Source organism: Nycticebus coucang, chromosome 20, assembly GCF_027406575.1.
Source record: "Nycticebus coucang isolate mNycCou1 chromosome 20, mNycCou1.pri, whole genome shotgun sequence".
Lineage (NCBI taxonomy): Eukaryota > Metazoa > Chordata > Mammalia > Primates > Lorisidae > Nycticebus > Nycticebus coucang.
In genome coordinates this window covers 34,540,159-34,555,499 of record NC_069799.1, presented here as the reverse complement: position 1 = coordinate 34,555,499, position 15,341 = coordinate 34,540,159, and the positions used below count along the sequence as shown (strand labels likewise).

General features: G+C 42.7%; 1 protein-coding gene and 1 pseudogene across 2 annotated transcripts in view; one reads left to right on the top strand and one right to left on the bottom strand.

Moving 5' to 3' along the window:
* Positions 1-15,341, bottom strand: part of LOC128572304 (zinc finger protein 43-like) — a 505,819-nt gene that overhangs the window by 333,195 nt on the left and 157,283 nt on the right. The gene's annotated exons all lie outside the window — the stretch shown is intronic.
* Positions 13,463-14,272, top strand: LOC128573071 (single-strand selective monofunctional uracil DNA glycosylase-like; annotated as a pseudogene).

The following is a 15,341-nucleotide window of genomic DNA, read 5'->3' as shown; positions in this document are numbered from 1 at the left end:
TTCTCATTCCTGGCGCAGCAGGAGGTCAGAGAGAAGCCCCTACCACAGAGGGAAGAGCAGTTTTAAGGATACAGAAAAGAAAAAGGAGTGGGGGGAATAGGGGCTTAGGGACCTAAACAATGTTTGAGTTGGGCTGATTGCTTAGGGGAAAGATTTACTACTACTGGGGCCGAGGGTGGGGGCTGTTATCGTTTGGGGCAGACACACTGGAGCCCGCGGTGTGGGAGGAATCAGGTTGCCTATCACCTTTGGTATGCAGCTGTAAATTGAAGGCTATGGGGCAAAGTGGGGTCAGTGAAGGTTGTGAGACAAAATGGAGTTAGTTTTAACAAAATGAAGTTATTTTGTCCTTTCATTCCCCTCTTTTCTAGTGCATAAAAGATCCAATCATGGGTCTTCAGCAGGTTCTACAGGCCCTAGCTCTATGCTCCAGGGATGAGGGGCATATACTGTGCCCATAAAACCACTATTTGAACTGCATTGATCCTGGATCAGATGAGGGCTAGTAACTTGTTAATTATGCAGGGATCGAAAGTTAACAGTAGTAACAGGATTACAAGTGGGCCTGCTATAGTCAAAATTAAAGTTGTGAGCCAGGGGGATTTACTGAACACAGATTTATGCCAGCTCTGGGACTGTTCTCATTCGAGGTTCCTCAGGCTTCAGCTGTGCAATGACCAGCCAGCTCCCAGTATGTGGCTGGAGCAGGGCATGTTGGATGTCAGGATGATGGTGTAAAGTTCTTTTTACCTTGGTTTCAGGGGGACCAGGTTCTGATTCTAGACTTAGACTTGGTCCTCTTGATCTTCCAGAGAGACAAGAGGTACAGACACAAAAGACTGGAAGTCCTCAAAAAGAATTGCTCTATACAACTGGAATCTTGGGGGTACCGCTTGTCCTTGGCATGTGTTGAACTGGCTGCCAGTGACAAACTGTAGACTGACAGTTTTGGCTAGGGCTGGCAGGTGGGAGATGTAAAAGTACTGGCCCAGCAACTTCATCGAATACTCCTGTCACCATGGTGGCTCTTAGAATTTGGGAGACTGCTACTCATCCATCTGGCATCTTTACTTATCCTCTCTCTGTTTCTTGGCTCCCCTCCACTGCTAACTATTCCTTTTCTTCCTGGGAGTAGATAGGGATGAGTTCCAGAACCCATGGCATGAGGGGAGCTACTTGTGACACCTGGTAAGGCTGGGATACAGCCCTTTTTGTCTCAGTACTAACCCTAGTGTTCTCTTTAGTGATGGTGGAAGCATTTCTTTGATGTCCACAACAGTGCATAACTGCCACTTCTTGGGGTTTCTATACTGCCTCTAACAACTGAAGTTATCTCCTGCTGATCCTTAATGTCTTCATTTTTTCCAGAATTTAATAGTTCTTTCTCCTTGTACAATGTCCTGTGTATTCAGAGAGTCAGAAAAACATTTAAATTTTTCCCTTGACTTAGTTCTAAGGTTCCAGTCAAGGCAATTGGCTCAGCCTTCTGAGTCAATGTCCCTTGAGGGAGGGGCTTAGCCTCCACAGTCTCTGTTAAGGTGACCACTGCATACCCAGCCCACCGCTCACCTTGCGCTGTCATGCAACTGCTTCCATGTACATATAAGTTCTAGTCTGTATCTGTCCAGGGCTGGTCACGCAAGTCAGGTCTGTTAGAGTACACATTATCTATAATTTCTGTACAGTCATGCTTAGTCTTTCTTCTATTGACTGGAAGGAGCGTGGCTTGGTTCAGAGTGTTGCATTAGAGAGTCAAAAATGTCCCTCACTGTCCATTAAATTAACCACAGAGTGCAGTACTTTCACTCTGAGACCCTACCCAGAATCAGCTTATTACCTTCTTGCATAAGGAGAGAAGTAGCGGCTAAGGCCCGTAAACAGGGTGCAGACCTTGGCCAGGACCCATCAGCTGGTTTAACACACCCCCAGCCATTTTATTTTTCTCTGAGACATATAGAGTAAAGGGCTTGGCTAACTCTGGCAGTTTTAATGCAGGTGCAGCTATCAGCCTCATCTTTAGCTGGGAGAAGGCATGTTCTTGTTTTCCTTCCTACTCCAAGGGCTCTCCCTCTTTTAGTTGCCTCATACAAGGGCTTAGCTAAGAGGGAAAAGTTGGGGATCTAAAGATGACAGAAGCCGACCAGGCCTGAGAATTCCCGAACCTGCTTTCGGCTCTTGGAGGTGGGGAGGCAATTAATGACCTGTCTTTATTTTATGCTTAGATACTTCTACCCCTGCTGGACAGTAAATCTTAGATAATGTACTTGCTGCTGGCAGACCTGGGCCTTCTGCTTAGACATTTTATAGCCACGTACCTCTAGATTTCATAAAAGACAGTTCATGCCTCGGTCGCAGCCCTCCTGGGTAGGGTGTCCTGAAAGGAGGTCATTGACCTATTGGAACAGCACACATTCTGATTCCTCAGTCAGGAATTTCTGGAGATCATGAGTCAGTGCTTCTTTAAAAATCGTGGGTGTTTTGAACCCCTGTGGCAACCTGGTCCATGTGTACTATTTCTATGTCTGGTCTCTCTCTAAGAACCTCTCTCTCTGGTTTCTAAGGCTGGTCTCTTCTTAAAGACAGCCTTACACTGAAAATGGCCTCTTTTAAGTTCAGACAAGTGGGACACTTGGCTTCTGCTGGCAGCAAATTCAGCAAAGTAGAATGCAGTGTTTACTGTTATATCATTTACTAAGAAATTTTAGATAACATTTAATACTGCATAAGTTTTCCAGTGTAGCCAACAGGTAACTTTTGTTGAGTCTTAAGGTTTCAAAGTAAATATAATTATTATATGTAATTTTATATTCTTTGGCCAGTCTCTTAGTCCCATTTAATAGATCAATTTAGTAAAATAGTTATATCTCATTTTACGAGTTGACAGTACAGACAAGGCTGGGATTTAATACAGGTAGGCCACAGCCTCTTTTTCCTCCTTTTAAACTATTTTTCTCTCTCCTATCTCTCTCTTTACTAAAGGCAAATTATAATAGAATTAACTTATTTGCCAAAATAAACTGTACTTTCAATATATGGGGTCTGATTATTTGCATAAAGTGCAGTAAGAATAATTAATTATTAGCCATCTAGGCTCTTCTTTCCTTTAAAATTGGCTTTGCTGGAACCTTTTATAAGGAATCTCAGGCTGGACTTTTTGAAAGCCTTTCAGAGCTCAAGGTTCATCCATGCTGTTAGATACCTGTGTGCATTGGGTAAATTTTTCTTCTCTTGAGGTACCCAAGCATATTTTGATTCCCGAACATGTCAGCAAGTGACCTTCGTTACTTACTACAGATAAGGAAATGTTACTGATGGGTATCTGGCCAGTTTTCGAAAGGGATTTTTTTATTGGCCTTATAAAGTCAACCTGAATTCCTTAATGCAGTCTGGACACTTCTGGAAATGTTATTCCAGCCAAAGCCTTGGTAAATAACCAGTGCCTTCATTATGTTCTATAGAAACAAAACAGATTCTTATTGAACTTATGCCAATTACTGTATTGTCAGAAATTAAGAATACTTACAAATGGCTTTCAAATTCTAGAGAAATCAAGCAGAGAGAAAAATACATGTTTCAAACTCTGCTCATAACTACATACATTGCTTGAAAAGTTACAAATAGCTTGAAAGACAGAAAATTATTTTCTTGACTTCTGGAAAACAGAACACAGACAGAATCAACAATATTTCAAACAAAAAGCCATTTCAAACTGGTCCAGTTCCACGTAACTGATTTCTATTCTTTTTGAAGTTAAGTTAGCAATACTTATAGACATGTTATCTTTCTAAGGAAAGTTTTAAAAATCTGCTTTTAGTCCAAAGGGATTTAATTTTTAAAGACATCAGTAATTTGAATTCGAGAGAATTCATTGGCCTCTCTTAATATTTCTTTTCTTTTTTAGGACAAACTTTGGACTTGGTCAGTTGTAAGAAAAACACTTTGTATAGATGAATTAAAATTATTACTGATAATATGTTAGGATAGATCAATGTCTTATATGTTAGGACAGACCAATGCTGTATACATTGGAACATATATAACTATAATCCACACAAAATTAATCACCATTTCATATTTGACAATGTTTCTTATATATATTTAACAAATTAAACTTGTTTAATTTGTTTTCTCATGACTTTCAGTGGTCTTAATATTTTAAGAAGATCAAATTTAAAGTTGTTGTTGTTGCCCTGGGCCAAGTTTGAATCCACCAGTCTCAGTGCATGTGGCCGGCATTGCAACCACTGCTCTATGGGCACCAAGCCCAAGATTTAGAGTTTTGATTTTGGAAGGTTTATCAAATATCAAAGGCTTAAAATATTTGTTCAAATAAAATTACAAGCCAAAAGATTTTAATGGAAATACATAGTCAACTGGATCATATGTAAAACATCTTCACAAATTCCCTTTTATGAGCAATTTAACCTTCACAGATGATCTAAAAACTTTCTAAACTTTCTTTAACTTTTGCCCTGCTTTTCACTTCTTTACACAACCATTCTGTTTCAGAACAAAATTTATCACACAAGATTCTTTCTTTATACAATGCCATTCTCTTTTCTGTCTAATTTCTCTTACTCTCAAAAAATTCACTTTCTATAAAACAGGATCCCAGTTTACCATTAAGTCACCCATTCATTCAGCCAAACTAATAATTAGAAGGTTTAAAAGGCAAGAATCTTATCCTTTGACAAAGATTCAGTTTGTAAAAATATTTTTCTATTTATACAAATTGCTAATGGCAAAGGGCTAATAATAAAGGCCCCTTATTATTGAGCGTTATCCAGGCATGGAGATTCTGGTAGCAATGCTGTAACACTCAGGAGGTGAGCCCACCCCACGAAGAGTGGGGCCCCCCAAGTCACTTTCTTCTCTGGGCCTTCTCTGCCATCCTGGAGCTGCCCGGCGGTGGCCGGGCCCCCGCCACAGCTTTCATGCGAGTCTCCCACTTGCACACATGTTAGACTTCTTGGTCCATGTGTTTCAAGACCGGTGGGGTAGGTAGTCGATATGGCTACCCAACCCGTGCACTCGCTTGGCTTTTTTTTCTCGAGTGGTCCTTGGAGAGAAAAAAAAAGTTCTCCAGGCCCAAAGGTGCGACCCTTCCCCACCCTCACTGCGTCCCCGCCCCATCATCACCAAGATGGGGGGTTAATGCGAAGGGGGTGGGGAGAGCAGTCGCGCCATGGGAGGGGCAGCCCACCCCCTGGGAGAGCACTGGTGCAACCCCCACAGGGAGAGATGTTCAGCAAGGGGTGATACAAAGGAGGGAAAAGTAAATCTGGGTCTGCACTATCCTGCAAAATGGAGTAAAACAGTGCAGAAGGTTTATGGAGTTAGGGGACTTAGGAGACTCTCGCACATTGCGAGAACCGGGGAGTGGTTTCAGTCAAAGAGGGGGAGATGAAAAGTTCCCTCTAGAGGCTGGCCAACATTGAATGTCCTGCAAAAAGTAATCAGCTTAGCTCTCTTTTTTCCACCACAAGTCCCAAACTTTGAGCTCTGAGTTCAGCCACACTAAAATTCCAACACAATACAAGAGACATACACACTGAAGACATACAAATCCACGGCCCACAGAAACAATAGGACGATGGTCTCTGACCATGCTGCTTCATTCACCCAAAAAACTACAAGCCACACCACGCCCTGAGGGTTCCACATCTCGGGGGCAAGGGCCTGTGTCCACACCATGCCCCGAGGGTTCCATATCTGGGGGGGTGCCGGAACGTCTTCTCAGCACCCCTAGCCAGCAGTCTCCAGCACGTCCACCTTGATTTTACGCCGACCATTTTTACAGATTCCAGACTTCCAAAAACAACCATGACAGACAAGGCAGACAAGACAGACAGACACTTACCACACAGCGGCTCTTCGGGTCGGATGTCCTCTGGGGTCTTGGGAGACTTACCGGCCAAGGCACCAAATGTTGTGCCCAGATCTTGAAATCCCCCACAAAGACCACTAAGGAGCTGAGTCTGATGCAAAAACAAAGGAGCCATTTATTCACAGACTCAAGTCTGGGCTTCTCGTTCCTGGCGCAGCAGGAGGGCAGAGAGAAGCCCCTACCACAGAGGGAAGAGCAGTTTTAAGGATACAGAAAAGAAAAAGGAGTAGGGGGAATAGGGGCTTAGGGACCTAAACAATGTTTGAGTTGGGCTGATTGCTTAGGGGAAAGATTTACTACTACTGGGGCCGAGGGTGGGGGCTGTTATTGCTCAGGGCAGACACACTGGAGCTTCGGGTGGGGGAGGAAGCAGGTTGCATATCACCTTTGGTGTGCAGCTGTAAATTGAAGGCTGTGGGGCAAAGTGGGGTCAGTGAAGGCTGTGAGACAAAATGGAGTTAGTTTTAACAAAATGAAGTCAGCTTAGTCCTTTCACTACTTGGGAGGCAGAGGCAGGAGAATCACTTGAGCCCAAGAGTTGGAGGTTGCTGTGAGCTGAATGCCAAAGCACTCTACTCAGGGCAACAGCTTGAGTTTCTGTCTCAAAAAAACAAACAAACAAACAAACAAAACAAAACAAAAAGAAAAACAAAACTCCTTTGCAATATAAGTGTATGAAGACACTTGACAACTACAATAATTTTAGTAATAAAGCTGGTTACATTAACAACAAGTACTTGAGTCTGTACAGAAACTGTGACCACTTCTAACTGTTACCCGTGGATCCTCTCTGGTCTGGGCCACTGTATTTTCCACAATGATGCCTGCATCACTCTCCTTGTTGGGCTTCTACTGATTTTTTTTTCTTTTTATATATATATATATATATTTATATATATATATATTTATTTTTTAGAGACAGAGTTTCACTTTGTTGCCCTGGGTAGAGTGCCATGGTGTCACAGCTCACAGCAACCTCCAGCTTCTGGGCTTAGGCGATTCTCTTGCTCCAGCCTCCAAGTAGCTGGGACTACAGGCGCCCACCATAATGCCCAGCCATTTTTTTTCTTGCAGTTGTCATTGCTGTTTAGCTGGCCTGGGCTGGGTTTGAACATGCCAGCCTGGGTGTATATGGCCAGCACCCTACCCATTGAGCTGTGAGTGCTGTCCTAATGATTTGTTTGTCTTTTTTCTTTTCCTTTTTTTCTGAGACAGAGCCTCAAGCTGTTGCCCTGGGTAGAGTGCCATGGCATTGTAGCTCCCAAGTAGCTGGGACTATAGGCACCTCCCACAATGCCTAGGATATTTTTTGGTTATAGTTGTCATTGTTTGACAGGCCCGGGCTGGATTCAAACCCACCAGCTCTGATATGCGACTGACTCCTTAGCTGCTTGAGCTACAGGCATGGAGCCTGATATGTTTTTCTAAGTTTATTTTATTCATGAAGAAGGAGCTGGGAGTGAGACAATTTCCTAGCCCACCTGGAGATGTTTTGCAGCCGGTAGACAAGCCCTCAAGCAGCCATATACATTAATGAGATAAGATCTGCAGCTTGTTAGCAAGCAAATGTTATACTTTGTAACTTTTGTAGGACAACAGAATGGGAGTTGAGCCTGGGGCAGAAAGAGCATTTAGTAACCATTAAACATGTGATCCTAGCACGTGGGCCCCGAATCCTGCTGTATCAGGCTTCAATAAAAAACCAAGAGACAGGTTTCTTGGGGCTCTTCCTGGAATCGGGAAGCCCCCCTCTTGCAGGCAATTGTACCTTCAATCCATGTTCCTGGCTGTTTTTATTTGTGCGGTGACAGGGTGCCACAGCAGGCACCAACAATTAATGCCATCACCCCAACTTTGAAGATGTTTGACCAGGTGTAGTGACTTGCACTTGTAACCCTAGCACTCTGGGAGGCCAATATGGGTATATTGCATGAGATCAGGAGTTTGAAAACAGCCTGAGCAAAAGGGAGAGATCCTCTCTACTAAAAAAAATAAGAAAATTAGCCAGGGTCTGGGGATGGTGGCTCATGCCTGTAATCCCAGAACTAAGGGAGTCCAAGGCAGGTATAATGCCTGAGTGCAAGAGTTGGAGACCAGCCTGAGCAAGAGTGAGACACTGTATCTAAAAATGTCCCTGGATGGAGCTGGAACATATCCTTCTTAGCAAAGTATCTCAGGAAAGGAAGAAAAATTATCCAATGTACTCAGCTCTACTATGAAGCTAAATTATAGCTTTCACATGAAGGCTATAACCCAACTATAGCACAAGACTATGGGGAAAGGGCCAAGGAAGGGGAAGAGTGGGGAGGTCATGGTGGAGGGAGGGTAATGGGTGGAGCCACACCTACGGTGCATCTTAGAATGGGTACAGGTGAAACTTACTAAATGCAGAATACAAATGCCTGCATACAGTAACTAAGAAAATGCCATGAAGGCTACGTTGAACAGTTTGATGAGAATATTTCAGATTGTATATGAAACCAGCACAATTACCCCTTGATTGCACTAATGTACACAGCTATGATTTAACAATACAAATAAAAACAATAATAAGAAAAAATAAAAATAAAAAAATAAATATCCAGGCCTTGTTACTGACACCTATAGTCCCAGCTGCTTGGGAGGCTGAGACAAGCAATTCAATGGAATTGCCTGAGCCCAGGAATTTGAGGTTGCTTTGAGCAATGACACCATGGCAGTCTACCAGGGGTACAGAGAGACTCTGTCTCAAAAAAAAAAAAGAAAGAAAGAAAGGTAGCCAGGTGTTGTGGTGGGTGCTTGTATTCCCAGGTACAGAAAAAGTCAAGTCTGGAGGATCACTTGAGTCAAAGAATATGAGGTTGCTCTGAGCTATGATAATGCCATAGCACTCCACCCCAGGTCAATAGCATGAGACTGTCTCAACAAAAACAAAAACCCATAAAGAAATATTATTTGCACATTATTTAATGAGTTCTGATTTATATGTAAAGACAGCCTTCTTCAAATGCTTTGTTTATTTGTATGTTCTTTATTAGGTGTTGTCTTCTCTTTGTGATCAACCTAAGTGTTCTTTGTTACACGGTCAGGGGACACTGGCCATCAATTCCTAAAATACACTCTGCTTCTTCCTAACATTTTAAAATTTGAAGATCTTCTCTCTGAAGGGATGTCACTTCATAATGAAAATCTCCTTTTTATATTTTTTATCAATTGTCTGTCTAGTAGAGCTAAAATTTTAGCTGGAGATTGTATTTTCTTAGTCTTCCTCTGAAAACTGAGCAAAATTATTATTGCTGTTATATGCATTATTTTCAATTCTATGTATTTGTAGTTTTCAGAATAAAGCTTTGGAGTATCTGTTTATTCCTATAGCATTTTTATTTTTATTTTATTTTATTTTTTTTTTTTTTGAGAAAGAGTCTCACTATATCACCCTCGGTAGAGTGCCACAGCATAACAGCTCACAGCAACCTCAAATCTTGGGCTTAAGCCATTCTCTTGCTCAGGCACCCAAGTAGGTGGAACTACAGGCGCCTTGCATAACATCTGGCTTTTTTTGTTGTGGTTGTCATTATTGTGTGGCAGGCCTGAGCCAGGTTCGAACAAGCCCTGGTATTTTTGGCTGGCACTCTAGCAAATGAGTTATAGGCTCTGAGCCTCCTATGGTATTTTTATAAATAATCATAGTCTATGAACTCTTATCTGCAATAAATATCTCTAATTTTGTCACTTGAAATTTCTGTGCTAAAATTGTTTCTATGGAACGTGATAGGTGGATCATGTAAATTCTATGGTTGTAGAAGTGTAAAATTTCAGTCACAAAAATTAAGAAAAATATTTTTATTTCACATAAAGAAATGTAGGCTGGCCACAGTGGCTTATGCATGTAATCTGAGAATTCTGGGAGGTGAAAGGTGATGAATTGCATGAGCTTAGAACTTCAAGGCCAGCCTAAGCAAGAGGGATACCCAGTCTCCATACTTGTCATGCGTAGTGGTGTACATCTATAGTCACAACTACTAGGGAGGCTGAGGTAAGAGGATACCTTGGGGCCAAGAATTTGAGGTTTCTGTGAGCAATGACACCACAATACTCTACTCAGAGTGACAGAGTAAGTCTCTCTAAAAAAAACAAAAAAAAACAGAAATTATTTATTTTTGTTAGGTATGATAATAGTGTTTTCCATAAGAATTTTTGAAATTATTAGATGTGGTTAGTGTAATACCTGCAAACTTAATAACATAATGTGTTATATTTACTTTAAAACATGTGATGAGGGTGACTGAAGTTGCTTTTTCCAAGTAAAGGCAAGATGATAAAACGTTTGGAATCATCTTCATTGGTAGTAGTTGTGATGGGTTTTATTGTATAAATATTTCCACTACTGTGAAAATGTGTGCATGTCTATCATAATGCTTAAATAATGAAAAAAGTATTTTAATGTAATTATTGAACTCAGCTGGGCACCCATAATTCAGTGGTTGGGGCAATGGCCACATGCACTGGGGCTAGTGGGTTTGAACCCAGCCTGGGCCTGATAAACAAAAATAGAGGGGCATTATGGTGGGTGCCTGTAGTCCCAGCTACTAGGGAGGCTGAGGGAAGAGAATCACTTGAGCCCAAGAGTTGAAGGTTGCTGTGAGCTATGATGCCAGAGCGCACTACAGAGGGTGACAAACTGAGACTGTCTCAATAGATAAACAAACAAACAAAAAGAAAAAAAAAACAACAACTTGGTAACATATTGCTCATCATCCCTTTTTCATTAAAAATTTTATTACTGCACATTGTAATAGTAAATTTTGAGGTTTGCACCAGATCTGGGTGTGACAATTGCATGTAAATGTGTAGCAGATAGTTTGACATTAGAATTGAAAAGAGAGCAGTCAAATGTCCCTCCAAGTGTGACAGAGAAGATACCAAAAATATTTGTGCAAGAGTGTCTCTGTCGGTGGTACTGATAGATGTCATTCTTACCTTCATGACACTATTATATTTTCCTAACAATCTGTGACTTACAGCAGCATGTCTTCTAGATGTTAAAGTGGAAGGAGCCCGGTGATCTGCCAGGCCCACACCCAGGTGCTGAATCCTGCCCAGGTGCTGAGGCAGCCCAGCCTTTACCTGCCACTTCTCCTGGCTCCACAGCCCTGGTTACCCAGCTCAGCCCCCAGGTGTCTGCTGCTTGGTGCCATCCACAGCAGGAGGAGGAGTACCTGGTACTGTGGTCACCTGTGTTGTTTTTGGAGCCTTATGGCCTAGCAGTTTGGATTAATTACTGGGGTCTGTAATCCCTGGAGTTTGTGTATATACTTATCTGACTTCTGGTACGTCTCAGAAGCTGAGATGTCACACTCAACCTTCTCTGTCCAGTCACGATAGACACATGTGTTATGTGTATATCCCATGCTTTTAGTGTATTTGGAGAGTAATGTAACTAAAATATTAAGGTTTCCTCTTGGCGTCTCCCTAATTTTTGTTCAGTATGTGATTTCTATAAGATAGGTAGGCATCCACCTAGCAGTGGGTAAAGCATCTATCATTAGACACTTTTGTTCTCAGCCATCTGCTTACTCTTCAGGCACTGTCTCTCCCATCCTTGGCCCTGAGGAGAGATGATGATACAGACTAGAATGTTCCTTTACTTCTGACACCAAAAAAGTGTGTTTCAGGCCAGTCACATCCCTGAGGGTAGATTGAGAGACCACAGAGCTGCACTTCAATGTGAGGGCAACTGGTCACATGCTGTTCTGAATAGAGCTGTGCTCTACACTTAACACATAGAATGATTTTTAAAGATACAAAGTATCTTTAAATACTTAAAAAACAAAGTAATTCATTAGTATCTTTTTATTCATCAGTTATAAAAATATTTTGGATAGATTATGTTCATTAAACAATAACAATCAATTTAACCTATTTCTTTATCTTTTATTTGGCTACTAGAAAATTTGAAGCAACACACGTGGCTCACATTTTATTTCTGTTGGACAGGCTGAACTAGAGGACTCCCTCCCCTTTCAAAGCTCAGGCTGCTCCTCAAAACACCAGAGTTGAGGAAAATTTTTAAAAATCCCAAACTTAAAATAATTGTTGGTTTTCACAAGATGGTGCTGAAGAAGGAAGCTCCTACCACTCCCAAAGCAAAATCCAAAGTAAAGTCATTGAAGGCCCAGAAGGCAGTGCTAAAAGGCAACCACAGACACAAAAAAATGAATATTCCTACATCATCCACATTTCAGTGGCTGAATAAACTGTGGCCACTCCAGAGGAAGCCCAAATATCCAGGAAGAGCTCCCCCAGGGGAGAAAAGCTTGACCACTGTGCCATCATTCACTTCTCCCTGACCATTGAGTCTGACATAAAGGAGAGAGAAGAAAACACACTTGTGTTCACTGTGGATGTTAAAGTCAACAAGCACCAGAAAAAACAGGCTGTAAAGAAGCTCTTTGATACTGCTATGGCCAAGGTCAACACTCTGACCAGGTCTGATGGAGAGAAGAGGCGTATGTTCCACCGGCTCTTGATTATGATGACTTGTACGTTCCCCACCAAATTCGAATCATTTAAAAGCGGTTCTCAGCTGTGGGTTGCAATTCCATTGCACTGTATTAAAGGGTCACGGCATTAGGAAGGTTGAGAGCCACTGATCTACGGGACGTTTATCTGGCTAATTCTAAATATAGGGTGGACTTAAAGTTCATGTGCAATTTAAATAATAAAGTATTTTAAGTTTAAACAGTAAATAAATTTAAATTTATATGGTGAAGTTTTAATTTTAAACAGTAAGCTATTTAAAATTGTATGCGAAATTTATGTCCACCCTGCATATATCTTTTCACCAAAAAGAAATATATATAATTGTTAATATGTTGTTTACATCAGTGGAAAACATGTACTTACTGTGTGTGTATTTATGAACACATATGTATGTATATATATTGTTATTAATTAAAGGATATAATTTATATCCAGGGCTAGCTACAAATATTCCTCAGGCAGAGCTGCATCCCAGAGAAGGCATGAAGCCATATGTAAAAAGAGCTACAGAGTTCATTAAGTAAAGCCTACATTGTAGCTGAACCCCTCACCCGGGAGGTACACCATATATACCCCTATATTGTACCTGTTAGTTGGAAGCTTACATACCACCTTCTCCATGAAGCCTCCTGAAATGTCATTGCCTGACTGGAGACTAGACATACATAATTTCACCCTTCTCTGAACTGCCATAGCCTTTGATTGTACCTCTCAATTTCGTTCATCTGTGCATCAGGTGATTAAGTTTTTTCTGCGCATATTTTTAGCTAGACTTCATGATGTACATTCAAATGCCTTCAAAGCAGAGATTAACTCCTATTGAAATAGGTGCCCAAGCCTATCACAACTAAATACCCAGTTAACAGATTTTCATTCCTTTAGTCATAAGTTGTGAAACAGGCACTCCTTGGCAAGAGTATATCCAGTTGCCCTGGAATATGGAGATGAATAAAGTCAGGGTCCCTGCCCTTAATCAATAAAAGGAAAAGGAAAACATAAAAAGTGCTGTGGTCAAGCACAAGCAAGATGGGGAGCTGGACCAGGTGACAACGCATGGCTGTGCCCCAGGCTTTCCTACCGGTGGCCCTCCATGAACTACTACTAGTGCCTTGATGGAGCCCTCGGCCTGCCCTCGAAGCTTTGCAGAGGGCTTCTTGGAGGAGGAACTTCGGCTCAACCCTGAGCTGTGCCAGCTGCAGTTTTCAGAGTCAGGGGGCATCATCTACAATCCTGTGGAGTATGCCTGGGAGACACATTGCAGCTATGTGACTCGCTACTGCCAGGGTCGCAAGAAAGTGCTCTTCCTGGGGATGAACCCGGGACCTTTTGGCTTGGCCCAGACTGGGGTGCCCTTTGGGAAAGCGAGCCTCATCCAGGACCTGTTGTGCATTGGGGGGCCTTTCATGACCCCTCCCCACCAGTAACTTAAACTATGGTGCTGGGACTGGAGTACCTACAGTTAGAAGTGAGTGGTGCCTGATTCTGGGTTTTTTCCCAGAACCTCTGGACAGCCTGAAGTCTTCTTCCATCACTGCTTTCTCCACAATCTGTCCACTGCTCTTCCTGACTCCCAGCGGGCACAACCTCACGCCTGCCGAGCTGCCGGGCAGCGAGAACAACTTCTTGGGATCTGTGATGTGGCCCTTTGCTGGCAGGTGCAGTTGCTGGGGGTGTGGCTGCTGTGGAGTAGGGTGACTGGCAGAGTAGTAGGCACTGTGGGTTCTCTCAGGACTAATGCCGGAGGTCCAGGTGGAGGGGCTGCTGCACTCTTCTCTCTATAACCCACAGACCAACAAGGGCTGAGAGGCAGTGGCCAGGGAGAGACTGAAGGAGTTGGGGCTACTGTTCTTTCTATCAAAATGAGAACCCCTGGGGCCAGACATAGGACATGTTCAAGGTCTCCAGGTCACTCTTGGGCGAGGAGACAAGACACCTCCTGGACTAGAGCCAAAAGGTCTTGTTGGGCCTCCTGGTGGCTGGGAAACTTGCTCTCTGATCTTTTGACTATCTAGCAACCTGCCGTGGCAGTTTTGACACTACTCCAGTTCACCCTCCTGATCCCTGCTTTTTTCACCACTGTTTGAGCATTGCCCCTTTGTGGTATCTCACTCTACAGAGAATCACAAGGGGGGCTTTTTCTCACTTGCAGACAGCTCTACCTCACCATTTGCTTGGGAAATTATTCAGCGGAGAGTGACCCGAACCGTGACTTCTAAGGTCATATTTGCTATTTCAGAGGATATACCTTGACAGGATCCTTACCCATCCTTACTGAAGAGTGTCCTGCTGCTGACACCTTCTTTCATAGGGGCAGGACAAAGCCTAGGACATGAAATTAAGACAGAACTATATGGGAAGCTAAGGCTGGACCAGACAGAGAAGTCAGTGTTGTGGAATCGGAAAGACAGAACGCCTGGATTTTCTTTCTTTTTTTTTTTTATCATTTTGAGACAGAGTCTTGTCTTGTTGTTCTCAGTAGAGTGCTGTGACATCATAGCTCACAGCAACCTCAAAAACTTGGACTTTAGGATTTTCAAGCCTCAGCCTCCCAAATAGCTGGGACTACAGGCCCCCACCACAAAGCCCAGCTATTTTTTTTAAGTGACGTGCTCTGGCTCTTCCTCAGGCAACCCACAGCCTTGGCCTCCCAAATGCTGGGATTACAGGCGTGAACCCCTGCGCCTGGCCCAAGAAGACCTGTATTTTCATGTCAGTTTTGATGGACTTGTGAACTTTATGATTGACAATTGGTTAGTCTCAGGTTTCCTCCTCACAAGTAGGAGATGCCTACTAGTGGGGTAGGTGTGAGAATTAACCAAGGTAACACTGGTGAGCGCCTTGTACGGGCCTGGCTCACAGCTACTCATTACAGACTCTTCTTGCATTCTTGCCTCTGGTTTGGGGAGTCACTGCACAGCACAACAAGGGGAGC